At 39.8% G+C, this 15773-nt stretch overlaps 1 protein-coding gene across 2 annotated transcripts in view; it reads right to left on the bottom strand.

Annotated features, from left to right (window-relative positions):
* HDAC9 (histone deacetylase 9) overlaps positions 1–15453 on the bottom strand; it is a 440456-nt gene extending 425003 nt beyond the window's left edge. For both annotated transcript variants that reach the window (XM_015853723.2, XM_015853724.2), the window contains exon 1: positions 15196–15453. The gene's annotated coding sequence lies outside the window, so the exon portion shown is untranslated. The remainder of the gene's footprint in view (positions 1–15195) is intronic.
* Positions 15454–15773: the final 320 nt, after the last annotated feature.

The raw sequence follows: 15773 nt of genomic DNA, 5'->3' as shown, positions 1-15773 counted from the left end.
TTTGATATAGTGTATTCTCAGCTACAAAATGCTATTTTTCAGCACAGGTGAAAAATCACTGGTGAGAATGCACAAAATTAGCTGTGCATTCTCACCAGTGATGAATAAGAGCCTGCATGACACATTTGGACAAATCTGCACCCGAGGAGGTGAGCCACTATCACTGTCATCACTGCTGAAATGCACCACCCACCACCTCAGTGTGCTCACAACCACCGGTCGGTCTCCAACAACTTTCAGAAGGCATAAAAAAATGTCAGTCAGAGGCATTTTTTCTGCATGAAATAATTTAATTCTGCATCTTTGCTTCATACATCCATGTCAGATGCCATTCTGTCTGACTGCCCCTCTGCTGCCATCTGTCGCACAGCAACAACAACAAAAAAATATTGGTGTGGAGGTTCAACCTCTACTGCCATACCACCAACATCTGCCTATGACATTGTAGGCCAACATAACAAAGTAGAAGGCACTACTTTTGAAGCAGGCCTCATACATTTTGTGTTGTATCTAACTTAAATGAGATCAGATGGGAGGATCCACAAATGCCACAGAAGAAACAACAGATTGTTACAATCATTCTAAACAGGGAAAATAAGTGACCTCTTCAAGGGACAGCAGTATACTTCCCCTAGATGTAGAGCGGAGACACACTGCTATTAAAAGTTCTTCATTAATGTCTTTCTGGTACAAGACTAGCTTTTGAAATGTTCAATTTGGGAAGCAATATGTTGGTATAATTTAACAGATATCTTTCCAGGAAAATCATACAAACCAACAAACAAGCAGAAGTTTGTCATCACAGTGCCAAACCATCACATCTCACCTTCTTCTTAGCATTCCTATATTATATGTTATGCACAAAAATCTGGAATTGCCATTTCATTTCTAAGGGAAATACTTTGGCTCAAGTCAGGGAGATATGGAATTTGTAGCACTAAGGGGATCTGGGAACCACATTTACATACATGTGGATGTATAAATGCACTACCACCAAAACGTCATGTCCATATGCCAGGACAGCGAGCAACATTGGGTACTCCGGGAAAAGGGAACATTCTAGTTTTCAGTTTTTAAAAGTTCAAGACCTCCCTTAAATATAAAAAAAAAAAAAAGTCAACCACGCTTCTGCATTTCAAGCCATGCCTGCTCCTTCCATGAAGCTCAACATAAAATACTCAGAGGCTGCCATTGATGCTAGTAATGTGTACTACAAATATCTTCACTGCAGCACCAGCACAGCTTTCAGATATAATCTCCTCTGCCTCAAGGCCTTCTCACGGGCCCACACCAGAGACACAGCTGATAAACAAACTGTAAACCCACAGGTTCCTCAGACAGGTTCCTGAGATCTCACTGATTTCCCCTAGGGTACTGAGAAAGAATTAGATTAAGTCTGTATCTATAGCTTTTGATATTGCCACTGAGGCAGAAAATAAGCTCAAGGATAACAATAAACAGGTTCTGCCTAGAGAACATGTGTTCTTCTAATATCTACAAGTCAACTTGCCCAAGGGAAGCTGACACCTCAAGAAGATAGAACTGTTCTTTTCACCTCATCTTCCCCAAACTTGCTCTTACACAAAAACAGCAGCAGCTGTAGGCTAGATACATTTAAGAGTAACTCAATTTCATTTAGTAAGAGAGAAAGAAATATGTAGTGGGCTATATAATCTATGCAAATACCAAGCCCCAGAGGTAATGAGTAATTCAGACTTACCTTGCCACTTGTATCAGACAGGAAGAGAGATTTTATATCCTCTAATGGAAAGATGAGAGGAAAATGACAACTTGTAACTTCACCACCCAAGGCAGACAATGAATCCCTACCCTGAAATCCCAGTGTAAATCCTTGACTGCCATTCTGGAAACTCCACTTCTCCCAGCATTCTTGTTCTCTGCTGGGACTGCCTGTCTGCAGCTCAGTAGACACCAAACTACTTGAGAAATGCAAAACAGGAAAACTTCTTACATAGCAAGACCTCTGGATTTCAGACCAAACACAGCTGTCACACTTCTAGCATTGCTATTTCAGCTTTCTCCTGGATATGACTGGGACAGATAATCACGTGAAGCAGTCTTGCCATAAGTAGTCAGAGCAAATGACTGCTAGTCTCAAGTGTCCACTCCAGTCTGAAGGAGGGAGACTTGAATCAAGAGCTTCTTGATCCACTTATCATTTAGCACAGTCTAGAAACACGCAAAACAAAGATGCAGCATCACTACATCACTTTAGACCAGTCTTCTCTGCCTTGAGGTTTCTCATCCAGGATGAATTTCACAATCTGCCAGATCCCAACTGACCCTAGACATATACTCCATCCCTGGTATCTCAAACAAAGAAGATATTTAGACCTACACTCGGGGCCATAAACAAGCAGATGATCAGAATCACATGGGGCAGAACCAGAGACCCAGAAAACAAATTGTAAAACTGGTTTTGAATGTGTAATATGGGTGGATCCCAGTCAGAACTTCTGACTGTTCATGCTGGGAGCACACACTCATGCTGCTTAAACATACTCCACAGGAACCCATAGTTACACTAGGAGCACCAAGTTCTGAAGACACTTGAGAAGACACTCGTTCACTGTCCCTGATTTCTGTATTCAGCTTGTCAAGAACTGTGTGCTGTGACCAAGTCAACACTCTTATGTCAAACACTAATTGGATGCTGGATAACTTCTGCTGTTTTCAGACTGTCACAACTGCACTGCTCTGGTTGTCATCTTCTTCCTGCCCACAAATGTCTGCCTACAAGCAGACATTCTCCAGAGTCCAGTAGCTAGAGCTTTATGAGGGCTGGACAAGAAGCAACAGAAGCTGCAGGCACAGCTGAATGGTTGCTATTTGTATGCCTTGTGACAGAAGAACACATGGATTATCTGGATGGTTTCTGTGATTCAGATGCTAAGCATGGCAAGGCTGGCCCCAGAAAAAGACAGGCTCCTCTTTTTCCTTTTCATTCCACAAAGAGTTGTCCCTCTTGATTCTGAGTCACTAAGATGCCTGCACTCCAATATTCTATAGTGTTCAAGCGAGGAAGAGGGAGAAAATTAGGACAGGACTTGTCCATCATGGTTTCCTAGGGCTGGTAGAGAACTACCAATTACAAACTATGAAACAGATTGGGACTCAGTCTGCAATGGAGACTGGGAAAAAGTTTCAGGGAAGAATACAGGGAAACAAATGTTTTTACAATAGGAGGCACTGTCAGCTTTAAGAATAATTTGTAAAAAGAAAGAACAAGTCGATATTATCTCCATGCATGCCTTTAAGTGTGCATGCACTTATATATATATATAATATATATATAATACTATATAATAGTATATAATATATATACTATATAATATATATATAGTATATATATAATACTACTGTGATTACCCACGATGAGGGTAATGCAAAGAGGCAATGCACACAGACACCTTATAATGTCTCTGTACTCTAGACAGTTCTTCATGGACTGTAATAGTAGAGCATGGATAAATGACAGATGTCTTCAAGTTTCATGTTTTAAGGACTGTAGGAACTGACTATGTCTGCTTCCTCTCCTCTTCTTACATCCAATACTGTATGAAGAAAAGCCCTTCTCTGAGGCATTCCTGACTGAATTAGAACCCAGCAAAGAGCTCAAAAATGTTCTGGATTGTCCTGTTTCCTTCTGAAGGTCAGGAACAACAATTGTAAATGGAGTGAAGTTAGGGCATTCCATGAGAATGAAGGCTGAATCCACAACTTCAGGAGTTTCAGGACACATCCTACTCCTTCTTGTCCACACTGAATGCCCCAATTGTTAGACAGAATGTTCAGAGGCAGAAAAATACATTTCTTCAGAGTCTTTTTATGAAATGGAATAATGCTATTTCTAAAAAAAAAAAAAAAAAAAAGTGCATATCCCAGTGGAAAAAAATGGAAAATTTTACACATTGCTGAATATTTCAGCACCTTGCATGCCTCAGAATGCTAAGATATCCAGACGAGCCTACAGAGAGTTGCACGCAACAGTTTAAAATGCAGGCCTGAGCATCTAGAGTGCATAAAGTTGTACATCCAGGGAAATTAGTCCTTTAATCAAGAACAATTTCTTTACAACTAAAATCAGATTCATAGTTTTGAAGAGGCATCAAACTTTTCTCCAGGCAGGGAAATGAATCCCAGCCTTCATAAACAATCACAGATGAAATTCTGCATGCTTAGACACAAACACAGCATTCTGCTTTATCTAAATAGTATTTATGCCAACTGCACAGAATAATTAGAGGGTTATTGACATTTGAATAAAACTATAAAGAAACAAACATTCTTTCAGCATGAATCACACAGAAAACATCCTCTTTCATTACTGCACCAGCAGATTCATACTAACTGCATTTATTGTAGAGAGGAATGTAAAGTTTAGTTTTCTTTCATATAAGTGAGACGTCAGTTTCTTCATAGCTCATTGTTTGAACAAAATCAGATATTGAAAGTGTCCTTCAGCTCCTTTACTTGAGTTATTCATTTGACTCCAATTCAGTATCCAGCGCTTATGTACTCAGAAATGTAATTACCTTCCGCATGTTAGTAATATGACAAAAAGGGAAATACAGCCCACTCTGTAACAAAATGGTAGATTTTAGTCTTACACAGAATGAAAGGCTGTTCCACCAATACCATTTTTTGTTTCAATAATTATGCATCAGATAGTGAATAAATTCTATTATATTACTGAATTGAGTTTATTTTCACTGGGACATGAGAAATGATTCCTTCCAATCACAAACTCAGGACCAAAACAGAGTATGCCTTCAAAAAAAAAAAAACCAAAAAAACTAGGAACAATCAGGCTCTTTAATTATTTGACGCTACTGCCTATCCAGGCATGAAATACTGAACACTGTACATCCTATATTTTTCCAGCATATGACATGCATATTCTACCATTAACAGAAATGTAATGACTTCTTTTTTCCTTTGAGAACTATTCATTCACTCTTCCAGTGTTTATCTGATTTTCTATATAACTTACAGCTCTGTGATAGGCTTTTCTTCCACTCACAGTTTTTAAGTTGATGGTACAACTCTTGCTACAACCCTTAAGCAAGCGAGACAGAAAAAAAACCTTAAAACTCTGCAACAGAGACAAGATATCATGCAGAAGAGAACAGCCCCATAGTGACCTCTTCTTGCAGTTCCTGGAGCAAGGTTGGAGGAAAGATGGAGGTGAAGAATTCTTTAATTACATATTCACTTCCTATTGCTCCCAAATGATACTTTTTGGCACCAAAGTTGGTTGGCTCTGTGTATTTTCTAGTTGTCACCAACTAAAACAATCTAGCCTAATCCAGTTGCCTGTTATATCCAATTCCAATGTCTCTATTTTCTCCCAGGAAACACTCACTTCCATTTAAACAGCTGAGATTTTACTGCTTTAATTCCTAAATACAATTCTCAGAGTGAAAGTTATCTTTTCTTCTTGTACTACAAAACTGCAATAAAATAGGCAGAAGATTTAATTTGCAGATTCATTCCAAAAGAAAAATCAGTCAGCATAAGGCAAAGTGACAGCATTCCAATGTATTGCTATTAGGAAACAGTAACCACGGCACTAAGCAAATTTGCAGTTACTAAACCAAAGATTTTCCTTATTTCTTTCAGAGGATTAAAAATATATATTTTTCACTCTCTTAAACTTTTTATTTCTTCAGGCATTACTACTCTTATTTTGTAAGAAATACTTTTTTTCTACAATTTACCTCGCTACACATCAGCAATAACAGCTCCACTAGTATCAGTATAGTTAACTGTTCCTTTGCTCTACTGAAGCAAGTATATTAGTGGAAGAAGTCAGTGGAAAGGAGAATAATTGCTTGTGTATGAAAATGTGATGGATCACTGCACTGATCAGTAACTGTTTTAAGGATGAAAGGCCATTGTCTTTGCTTTAATTTGCATGAGCATAAGTACATATTCTGTGTCACTCGGTGAAGTATAACTTAAACAAAGCTAATATAAACAAAATAAGTTAATACATTAGACTTAATTTCTGATCTTGACAATCTTTATATGGAGCTTCCATTCTCTTCAGAATACGAACACATACCAAAAATGACATAAGTTAATCTTGATTTTAACACATCCTGAGCAGGAAGCCACATAACGTTCTCCTTCACAAAGTGCAATAGGAAATCACAGTATACACAACGTAGCAACAGAGACCTGAAGTGAAATACTTTAGAAATACTTTGCTTACAAATCACATAGCTAACCAATTTCATGCAAGAAAATCTCCCTCCATCAGAGTAAGCAAGGAGAATTTAAAGTATTTTTATCTAGCTTACTTTTCTTTTGATTATATTTCAGTGGCTTTAAAATACAAAAAAATATGCTTTATCATTCTCTCTTCCAAAGTAGACTGGAAACACTACTAAGGATAGATTCTTCTTTTTTCTTAATAATGAATTGACTATATTGCTTCATTAGCAATTAGCAAATTGCTTCATGTATTTAGGTTTTATGCATAGAAATGTCAGAATTATCAAAGTTATGATCCAAAAGTCACCTGAAAAATGTAGAGGCTCAGCTGCAACTCCTGTCCTCCCTCCAAGCACACGCAGGGACACAAACAGTACACAAAAACAAAAGCAGTGAAGAGAAATGACATGTACAAACTCCATGGGGAAAAATAATCCCAGCAACTCACTCCAGTAGTATAGAAGGACATTCTGAGGACAAGTAAATGGAGAGCAGGGTCAGAAATGATACTCATTTATGAACTACAAAGTCATTCAGCATTTCTCACGTGCTCTGTGTACAGACTGCATAAAAATGGCGGTGAAATTCTGGAAGTAGTTCTTTTGCTACTTTGCAACCTGGAGGAAAAGGGCTTCACTTGTCAGATACCCACAACGATTTCCCATGTATACCAGTACACTCTACTTACACATAATAAGGATACAATGAAGACTCTACAACCTTGCTCTTACACAGCAAATAAAAGTAGTGATGGAAGCACATATATATTTTGATGCAGGGAAAATGAGCTTAGCATGCATGCTGAAATCCAGTACAATCATTTCAAAGTCCTTGACAAAAAGATAGCAAAGGTGAATCATCAAGAATTATTTTAATACATTTTTGTGGATCTTTCACTGCTTTGGTGGACTGACTAAATTAAATCATTTAGCTAATGGCTAAATCAGCACTAAGCATCACTGAACTGATGCTAGCTGCAAGCCCAACTTTCGTGCTCCCTGCTGTTTCTGCTGATGGGTAAGAAATGACACTATAGCCTTTCACAATGGAAGCACTGGAAAGTCTTAAGTCAGTCTGTACCTTGAAGAGAGCTTTCAGCAAGCTCTATGTTGTGTCACCTTTTCTGCCCGATACAAAAACACCAGAGAGGGGAAAATTTTTTTTTTTTTTTTTTTTAAATGTGTATTTACCTAGATATCGATGATATGCATAAGCAAAAGGGAAATAAAGACATATATCAGCTCTTAGACATGCTAGACACATCTCTTACAGCAATAGGCTGGTAATAGAGAAGTCACGGGCACATCACTGGAGTGCAGTAAAAACCTAGGGTTACACACCAGTTCATCAAATTAATCCTGCAGTTTTTTACATAGATTCTGATGAAAGCTTCCCAACACAAAAAGCAATACTAACTTCATCTCTAACCAAAAAGAAGCTCTGAACTCTCATTCCAAATAATTAAATTGTAACAAATAGCATTTTCATATCAGTATTCTTATTTATTTCTTTTGTAGAAAAAGAAAAGATATGGTCAGATAGAGTAGGAGACGGCGTATGTGATGACATAGACATAAATCCTTTACACTCTTCTAAGCAAGTATGTGTAAGAAACTTCAATTCATTGAGAGCAACTGAATGCTCTCTTTGATGCATACACCATTCATTGATCTTTTTAAGAGATCGATATGTTTCCAGTAGGAGAATTTACACCTCTAAGAGGTTTTGCTCAGTTTTTCTTCATCACATTATGTACAGCGGTGCTCTGTGTCAAGTGTAAATCACCTTCCATCAAGAAATAAGCATGTGTAAGAGGCAGTGATTGCTGGGCAGCTACAAATGACGGTATCTGAAAAGTAAATCTAGATATACCACTTATAAATGAAATACCTTTCTCTGGTTTGGTCCTACTTTCAATTCCTTGCCAATTATTGACCGTCAGCTCTGTGGCCATGAGTTTCAGGACTACAAATTGTTGTGACTTCTCACTGTTGATGAGATTGAACAACAGCTCCTCTCTGTTCCCTACCTACTCCAATTTGCATGGCAAAGAAAACTGGGCCAAAATCCAGCCAGAACCTAGATATTGTAAAGACCAAACTGATTTTTGATATTTGGACATTTACAGTACGGAGAAAGTATGTATTTCAATATCTAGAATGGGTTGCTTAATTATTCAGTGCTCGTGTTTTTGCTGTTTAGAGTTTGCAGTGACACACGTATCACTCCCAGATGGTATGTTCTCTCTGAAAACATTTTAGGGGGGACTTGGGAAGATTACACCAGCTGTAGTCTGAAAATTAAGAAATTCTCTCCTGCTCGCTCTATTAACTTCTGCTGAATATAACAAAACGTGGCATTGTAATGTCAGCTTCTACTCCTTAAGAGACCAAAACAATGGATTCTATGTGTTGTAATACTGAAAAGGAAAAAAAATATATATTGCAGTTTCCACACTCTTTTCATATGCTGATCACGATTGTAGCAGCTCTCTTAACTTGCCTTCGGTTGTTTGTAACAATAGAAATATGTTAAAAATACAAATCTTAAACACACATTCAGTTTTAGACATTGAATGTTATTTTGTTTCAACTCACTGATCTTCCCATTTATAGTGTATTTTCAGAGCAGGCAGAGAGTATATACTTATATCCGAAATAAAACTGCTTTTACTTCAACCTTAAATACCAGATTCCACTTAATTAAAAGTACAGTTTATTAATCAGTGCTGGTTATACTGTCTACCAAAAGCAGAAACATGAAAAATTAAAGTAATAATTGTACTTATTTTAAATTGTCAATATATCCCTCAATTTCTAAGCTCTATATGAATGACTGAATAGGTGTGACTATAAATCATGCAACATGTCAATAAATTATCTATTCTAAACACAAAATACAGTTACTATGTGCATGATGTTTATTTTCCATTTGGAATTTAGTGTTTCAATGTTTTCCCTTGGAAATCTTACATTCATGCCTGCAGTTCACTCACCTCTTGTCAAAGCAAGGATTCAGTTCAATAGTTAGGCACCCTGGAGACCCAGTGATAACTGTCAAAAACTCAAATAATTAGAATTTTGCATAATTAAAGCCCTAGACACAGGCTGTTTATGTCATTTGCTTTGTATGCTTCTACAAAGGGAACACTTTAATACACGGAAGTCATGTTAAAACAAAATTCCAAAGTCACATTACTACAACAGAATAATGCTATTCAAGGACTTTTCTGATAAGAACTGTAAATTAAACTGTGTTTTAACCATGCAAAATACAAGACAACATTCTTCAAAACAAGTAATAGATCTTCTTAATTTTATGATCTCAAGACAATAGAGTTCTGCTCAGCTCCTTATCTGTGCATTTTTCCTGTGCTACTTCAACACAATGTTTTAGAATCACCTTTTTCTCAAGCAATAAACATCATCTGGAATACTGCACCTGATTTGGTACTCTCAATGAAAGATGCTTCCTACTGAGTCCTGCAGAAGCCACTAGGACAACCAAGACTGGAGCACTTGCCCCACAAGGAGATGTTGAGGGAAATGTTTCAGGCTGCAGATGAGACCTTTGGGAGGACCAAAAAACTGCCTGGCAGTGTCCATCAGGAAAACGTAACCAAGAGGATACAGCTGGGCTCTTCACAGAAGGACAAGAGACAATGGTTATAAGTAGAAAATGGGATGTTCTTATTCAGTAGAAACAAAAAATCCACTATGAGGTTAATTAAGCATTGGGTCAGACTGCATAGAGAAGCTGTGGAATCTCCCTCCTGAATTCCACACAGGTTCTGGTTCCAGCAAGAGGTTCAACAACAGAGCTCCCAAGGTTACTTCTAATTGAATGTGTTTCTCCGATTCAGTGTTTCAAAGAGCTTCAAAAAGAAACAGAAAATGAACCTTCCGTTTTGACCTGTATAGATCCTATGATACATCAGTCGAGCTTTATCAAAAAGAGAATATTAACATTGTTGGACAAGATGCTAATGAGAGTTCACATGGCCACAGACTACCATGCTGATCTCATTCTATGAGGCAATATAAATTCAACTGAAAAGGATACAAAGAAGGATTCAAATATATTTAAGTAACAGACACTCAGCTTGTCCAAATGAAAGCAAAGATGCGCAATTTCTGTTTGAACAAAAAAGTAAAACAAGGAAATCTACTTGATAATTTGTATTTAAGCAGGTAAAAATTGATCGTGTATCAATCTACTAAGCCCACATATCTAGATTTCTCTCAACAAGTATGTAAGCGTTTTCACACCCCTTCTTGATGTATTTGCACAGTTTACAGCTGACATAATATAACAATTCCAATAACAGAAGTTTCTTCAGGGTGAAAAAATAAAAAACAAGAGAGAGAGAGAGAGAGAAGACAAGACAGAAAATGTAGATGGAAAAGCAAAAGCTGGTGGCCCCTGCACCAGTGGAAATCATTTCCAGAGGAAAGCTGACAGTGATAGTTTTGCAGGTACAAGGCCATGAGAACAGCATGAAGACGACACTGACAGCAGTGTCGGTGCCATAGCAGCTTCCTTGAAAACTTAGAGGGCCACAATCAATAGGCAGAATGCAGAGCTGTCCATGGAAGACTCTCAGCAAGCAGTTAAGACACATCTAACACCATGCAGCACACCACCTCCTTCACAAATAAGTTACAGCTCAAGTCCCTTCCTATCCTGGTTGCTCATAAAGCTTATTTACTTTTCAAGATTGACGGTGTCTCTGGTGCATCAGGCATCACCTTTTCAAGACACTCTGATTAAGGCTTTCTAGGTTGAAATAGCATGGAAACAAAAGCTTGATTTGCTCAGCACAACAGACTGGACTTGCTCACACTTGCTGAGCCTCAGATAGGTAAGGGACTCAATGGCCCAAGAGCCACCCATTCCAGAGAAAGCACACACTCTGCACCCTGAACAGAAGTTAACTTCAAAAACTGAATGCTTTAGAGTGGAAATCAAATGGTGAGATATGGAACCCAGCCTCCTCAGCTCCAAGACTGAAGAACTGAGAACAAAAGACGGGCTGTAAGCAGTCATCTTCTGAGTTAGCTTCTGAGTTACCTTTGCTGAAGATCCTCTCATTTCCTCAAAAAGAAAACAGTTCAGTTATGCAACAGATGTAAATCCAAACTATCCTTATAGTCATTATGTATGATAAGGAAACTTCAACAACGTATCATGTTTTGTGGGGATTAAACACTAATATTTAAAAATGCTACCAAGAGTTACTGGAAAATAAGGATAAATATTTGCATCCTGCTATCTGCCCAATTCATAATACACTGAATTAATTCTAAAGATTAGTGAGCATCTGAGCTTGAAGATTGTATAACAAAACATTACAGTTCCTTTTCCTCCTACAGAAATTTCTGAATTGCAAAACATCAGTTTGCCAATCTTGACCATGTGAGAATGTATCAACTGTATAACCTAAGCAAGTGAAGATCTGTTCAGCCCAGTTCATGGTTCCCAGATACCCAGCAGCAGATGAGTAAGGAAGCGCAGGACAACCAAGCGACAGTATCTCCCTGGAATACCCCAAAGTCTTCAGGATATATACAGGCTGGGGACATTTTGACCTAGAACTGATATCATTGTGCTTTCTAGACCTTGACACATTTTTTCATCTATGAATTTTTCTAGTTTCTGAACTCAGGTTAACTTTTTACATTGACAGATTTCTCTGGCAAGAAGTTACAAAACTATATATTGCATGAAAATGGGAGAAGCATCAGATAGTTTGGATATGTCTCACCAGGGTTTGATCAGACCGTGGAATAGAAAGGATTTTAAGATGGATTCAATGTATTGAAACATTTTTGTACAGAAATTAAGCATTATTTCATTTCCATTTAGAGTTGCTTGAAATTGACAATGTAGTGTAACATGTATTTAGTATTATACATGTTACTATAATAAAATTAACACTAGCTGACATAGTTCAAAGAACACGATATAATGCATTAATTCCACAGAAGATACATCTAATAAGAGATAAACTCTTTGGTCACATATGATTACTCTAATCCAAATACTCAAAACCAAACGGAATAAATGAAAGGTGATTTCATCAATATGTTAGCTTTACAAATGACTTACGCATCAATTCCAGTAAACAGTCTAACCTTATTTGATTCAGCAACCCAACATTCTCTGAGAAAATGTTTACTCCTTTGAAAATCATTACTAAAAGGTCAAAGCATGACAAACATCTTTTAACATGGAATAGTCCAATGTTTTGTATTTTATCTCTTTCTATTTTTTAAATGTGTTTTATCTCTTTCTATTTTTCTTTCTTTTTTTGTTTTTTGTTTTGTTTTTTAATTTAACTCTTTGAATGTAATATGCACCTTCCTATTTAAACACGGAAATAGAAAACATTTTCTTGCACAGACCTGGAGAGACTGGAAAGCTCTGACAAATACTGATTCTCCTAATCTGAATGTCTATTGAAATTCAATTATATAGTATGCATATAAGGAATATCATATAATTCTCAGGAAATCGGGCCCAAATCTCTTGTCTAAAAGGGAAAAACCCCTCATTCCTGGGAGGCAAGCAGCTTGCTCAGCCCTGTGATTCAGCTATGACCAGGCTATAAATCAGAGGTACTTTGCTCTGCAGCTTGCGTACATGTACCCAAGACAGCTTTACATTAGCTGGTTTGAATTCTGATGAATAGAAAACAGTGACAGTGCAGGATGTCTGTTCAACATGTGCTTAACTTCATTAGTCATTTTGGACATCACACTGCCACATTCCAACTTCCTTTTGGTCATTTTTCATTAGTTCTAATTGTTCCCATACAACAGGATTTGATCATTTTCAAAACTACATTTCTCCTAATGAGTAATATGTGAATAAGATGAAGCTATTTCAGCAACGTTTAGGCCACTCTCAACATTCTTGATAATTCGTACCAGGATTCCTATCATTTGGGGAATGGGAAAACTTGAATTTGGTCAATATTTTCTGTATGCAAATTGTATTTTTAATAGCAGCTTCCAAAGGAGTATCTACAAGACAACTGAAAACTGTTTTCCACCTTAAATATTTGTAGAAAATAGATTGGTTTTACAAGTGAAACTACTTTTAGTGTTACACTTTTTCATAATAGAAGATATACCATTTCATCATAGTGTTATCACATTCTTTTTGTTATTATTGTTTCTCAAATGAAGAATATAAGATCTAATAGGAATGACTGCACCAAATTAAACACACAGTGGGACACACCTCACTCTTCCTTTCAAAATGCTCTCAGCACAGAAGACACCCAACAGCTTACGGACGACTACTCCCGTTTCAGCACGTAGACTGTTCTTCATTCATGGAAAAAAAATGTTCACAGAAAACCAAACACCACTGGTTCAAAAACTGGTGATTTAATGTCAGGTTGAAAATACTTGTGAGTATTAAACGCAGATTTTGATAGCAAAATGAAAAGCAGTCTGACACTGAGAGCAGTGTTTGGGTAGGCTTAACTAATTGTGGTGCTGCAGTGGCATGAACTTGGTCACCACGTACAACGGCACGGTTTTTTCTTTTAGGAATTCTCAACTGATAATGCATATAAAACAGAGCTACCTCAATATTTATAGGAGGAAGCTGGCACAATCACTAGGTAAATATGACTGTAGCGTTCCTCTTGGGCCATTACATGTTTTTTTCCCTGCATTTTGGATCAGATCTCTGCCAACGTAATAAAAAATAAATAAATAAATAAAAAATTTTAAAGTGTCAAAATAGTGCATTATTGTATCATTGGCTGTGGAAAGTTATATATAGTTGAGACCTATGCATTTCGTATGCATAATGACACAACACAAGTAGTATGTGGGGATGGAACCACCTTCCAAGAATGCTCTGGTATTATGGCAGAGAACAAGCCTGTGTTTCTCCCTGAACAAAGTGGGCGTTTTGGGTAAAAAACATATGTGGGCTGGGGCCACTGCCACAGGAATGCATTGGACATGAGAGAAAATCTAGAAACAATAAATAAAATGATAAAGCATCCAGACCTGGAGAAACTATTGGGGAGCAGGAAGAGGGAGAGGAGAGATGGGAGAGGAAGATAGAAGAGGGCATCTGAAAAACCTGAATGCTTAAATAAATAGCTTCTGTTTTCGCTCACTGAGTTCTGACCAAAGCTCTCAGGCCTTTGCAGGCTGCATCTTGAATAACTGTCACAAAACTATGCTTCTGTCACAGAAAGCAAAATGTCACAGAACTAAAGCTGACAACACTGGAAGACAGATATGTTTAGAATTCCCTGCCTTCTCTGCTCATGCTTGTCCTGTGCTGTTTACGACAAACATTCTCAGCATCTTTTGCACTAGAAAAGAACACTCACGTTTTCACGTGTCAGAAGGGCTCCACAATTTGCTTCCGTACTTCAGCATCAACGCTAGGCTTGTTTCAAACGCTCCCTCCCTACTTCATTTTCATGCAGTTTGTCGATGCTCTGAGACCTCCTCAGAGCACTTAAAAACACAAACAGCGGCAGTCTTTCTAAGACGAGTACACATTTTGCGCGCCGTAAGGAGCATCTCTCTTTTTTTTCACGTTATAACGATAAGCACAAGCGATCAGGTCCTTCACCCCGAACCACCCCACGCTGCTGCCCTGAAGTCCCCCTGCAGAAAGTCAACACGCCGCTCCGCCACCCTCTGAAACCGCCGTTCGTAGAACCACGGCTCACACCGCCGCGCTGCCCCGCTCCCACCTGCCCGCGGCCCCGAGGCGCAGCGCACAAAACTCCCGCTACAGGCACGTTGCAGCTAAAGGAAACTTGCCGGAGAGGGCTGCCCGCGGGCTCCCACCTCCGCAGCCGGCAGCTGCACGGGATGCCGGCACAGCGCAACTTCCCCGACCTGCCGCGAGCAGCGGGGCCGAGAGCCGGGCAGGGCCGGGAGCGGAGCGGGGCAGCAGCCCGGTGTCACTCACCTTCCCTCGCCGCCTCCTTATCTCTTCGCTCTCGGGCTGTAACTTCCAGTCCTTCCCCCTGCTGCCATCTTCCGCGGGAGCGGACGGGGAGTAGGAGGCGAGGAAAAGTTGGCGACGTTGGCGGTGGGGTCAGGGGGCCATCCGGGCGGCGGGCAGGGCAGGGCAGGGCAGGGCAGGGCGCGGCGAGCAGCCGGCGGGGCGAGCCCGAGTCCGAGCAGCGCCGTGCTGAGTGCGGCCGGGCGGGCGGGGCGCCGCGCCGGGGCGGCGGCAGCTGACGAGGGGCTGAGCGCTACGTTCGCAGCCCGTGGCGACACGAGGAGGATTTACTAAAAATAGCCGCCCGGCAACGGGAGGAGGCGGGAGGGGGGGGGGAGGCCGCCGGGCTGCAACGCGCTCCCCGCCGCCGCCGCTGGGGGGGCCAGCGGGCCGGGCCGCAGCGGGCGGGTAGCGCCTAGGCCGGGCGGCGCCCGAGAGGAGAGTGGGGCACCGCGGCCGACCGGGCGCTGCCAGGGCTGCGCGGGGCGAGCGGGCGGGGTCGGCAGCGCTGTGGCTGTAGAGGCGGCCGGGCCCCGCCTGGG

This window comes from Coturnix japonica, chromosome 2, assembly GCF_001577835.2.
Source record: "Coturnix japonica isolate 7356 chromosome 2, Coturnix japonica 2.1, whole genome shotgun sequence".
Lineage (NCBI taxonomy): Eukaryota > Metazoa > Chordata > Aves > Galliformes > Phasianidae > Coturnix > Coturnix japonica.
The sequence above is the reverse complement of the archived record's forward strand: the minus strand, read 5'-3'. Positions and strand labels throughout refer to the sequence as shown.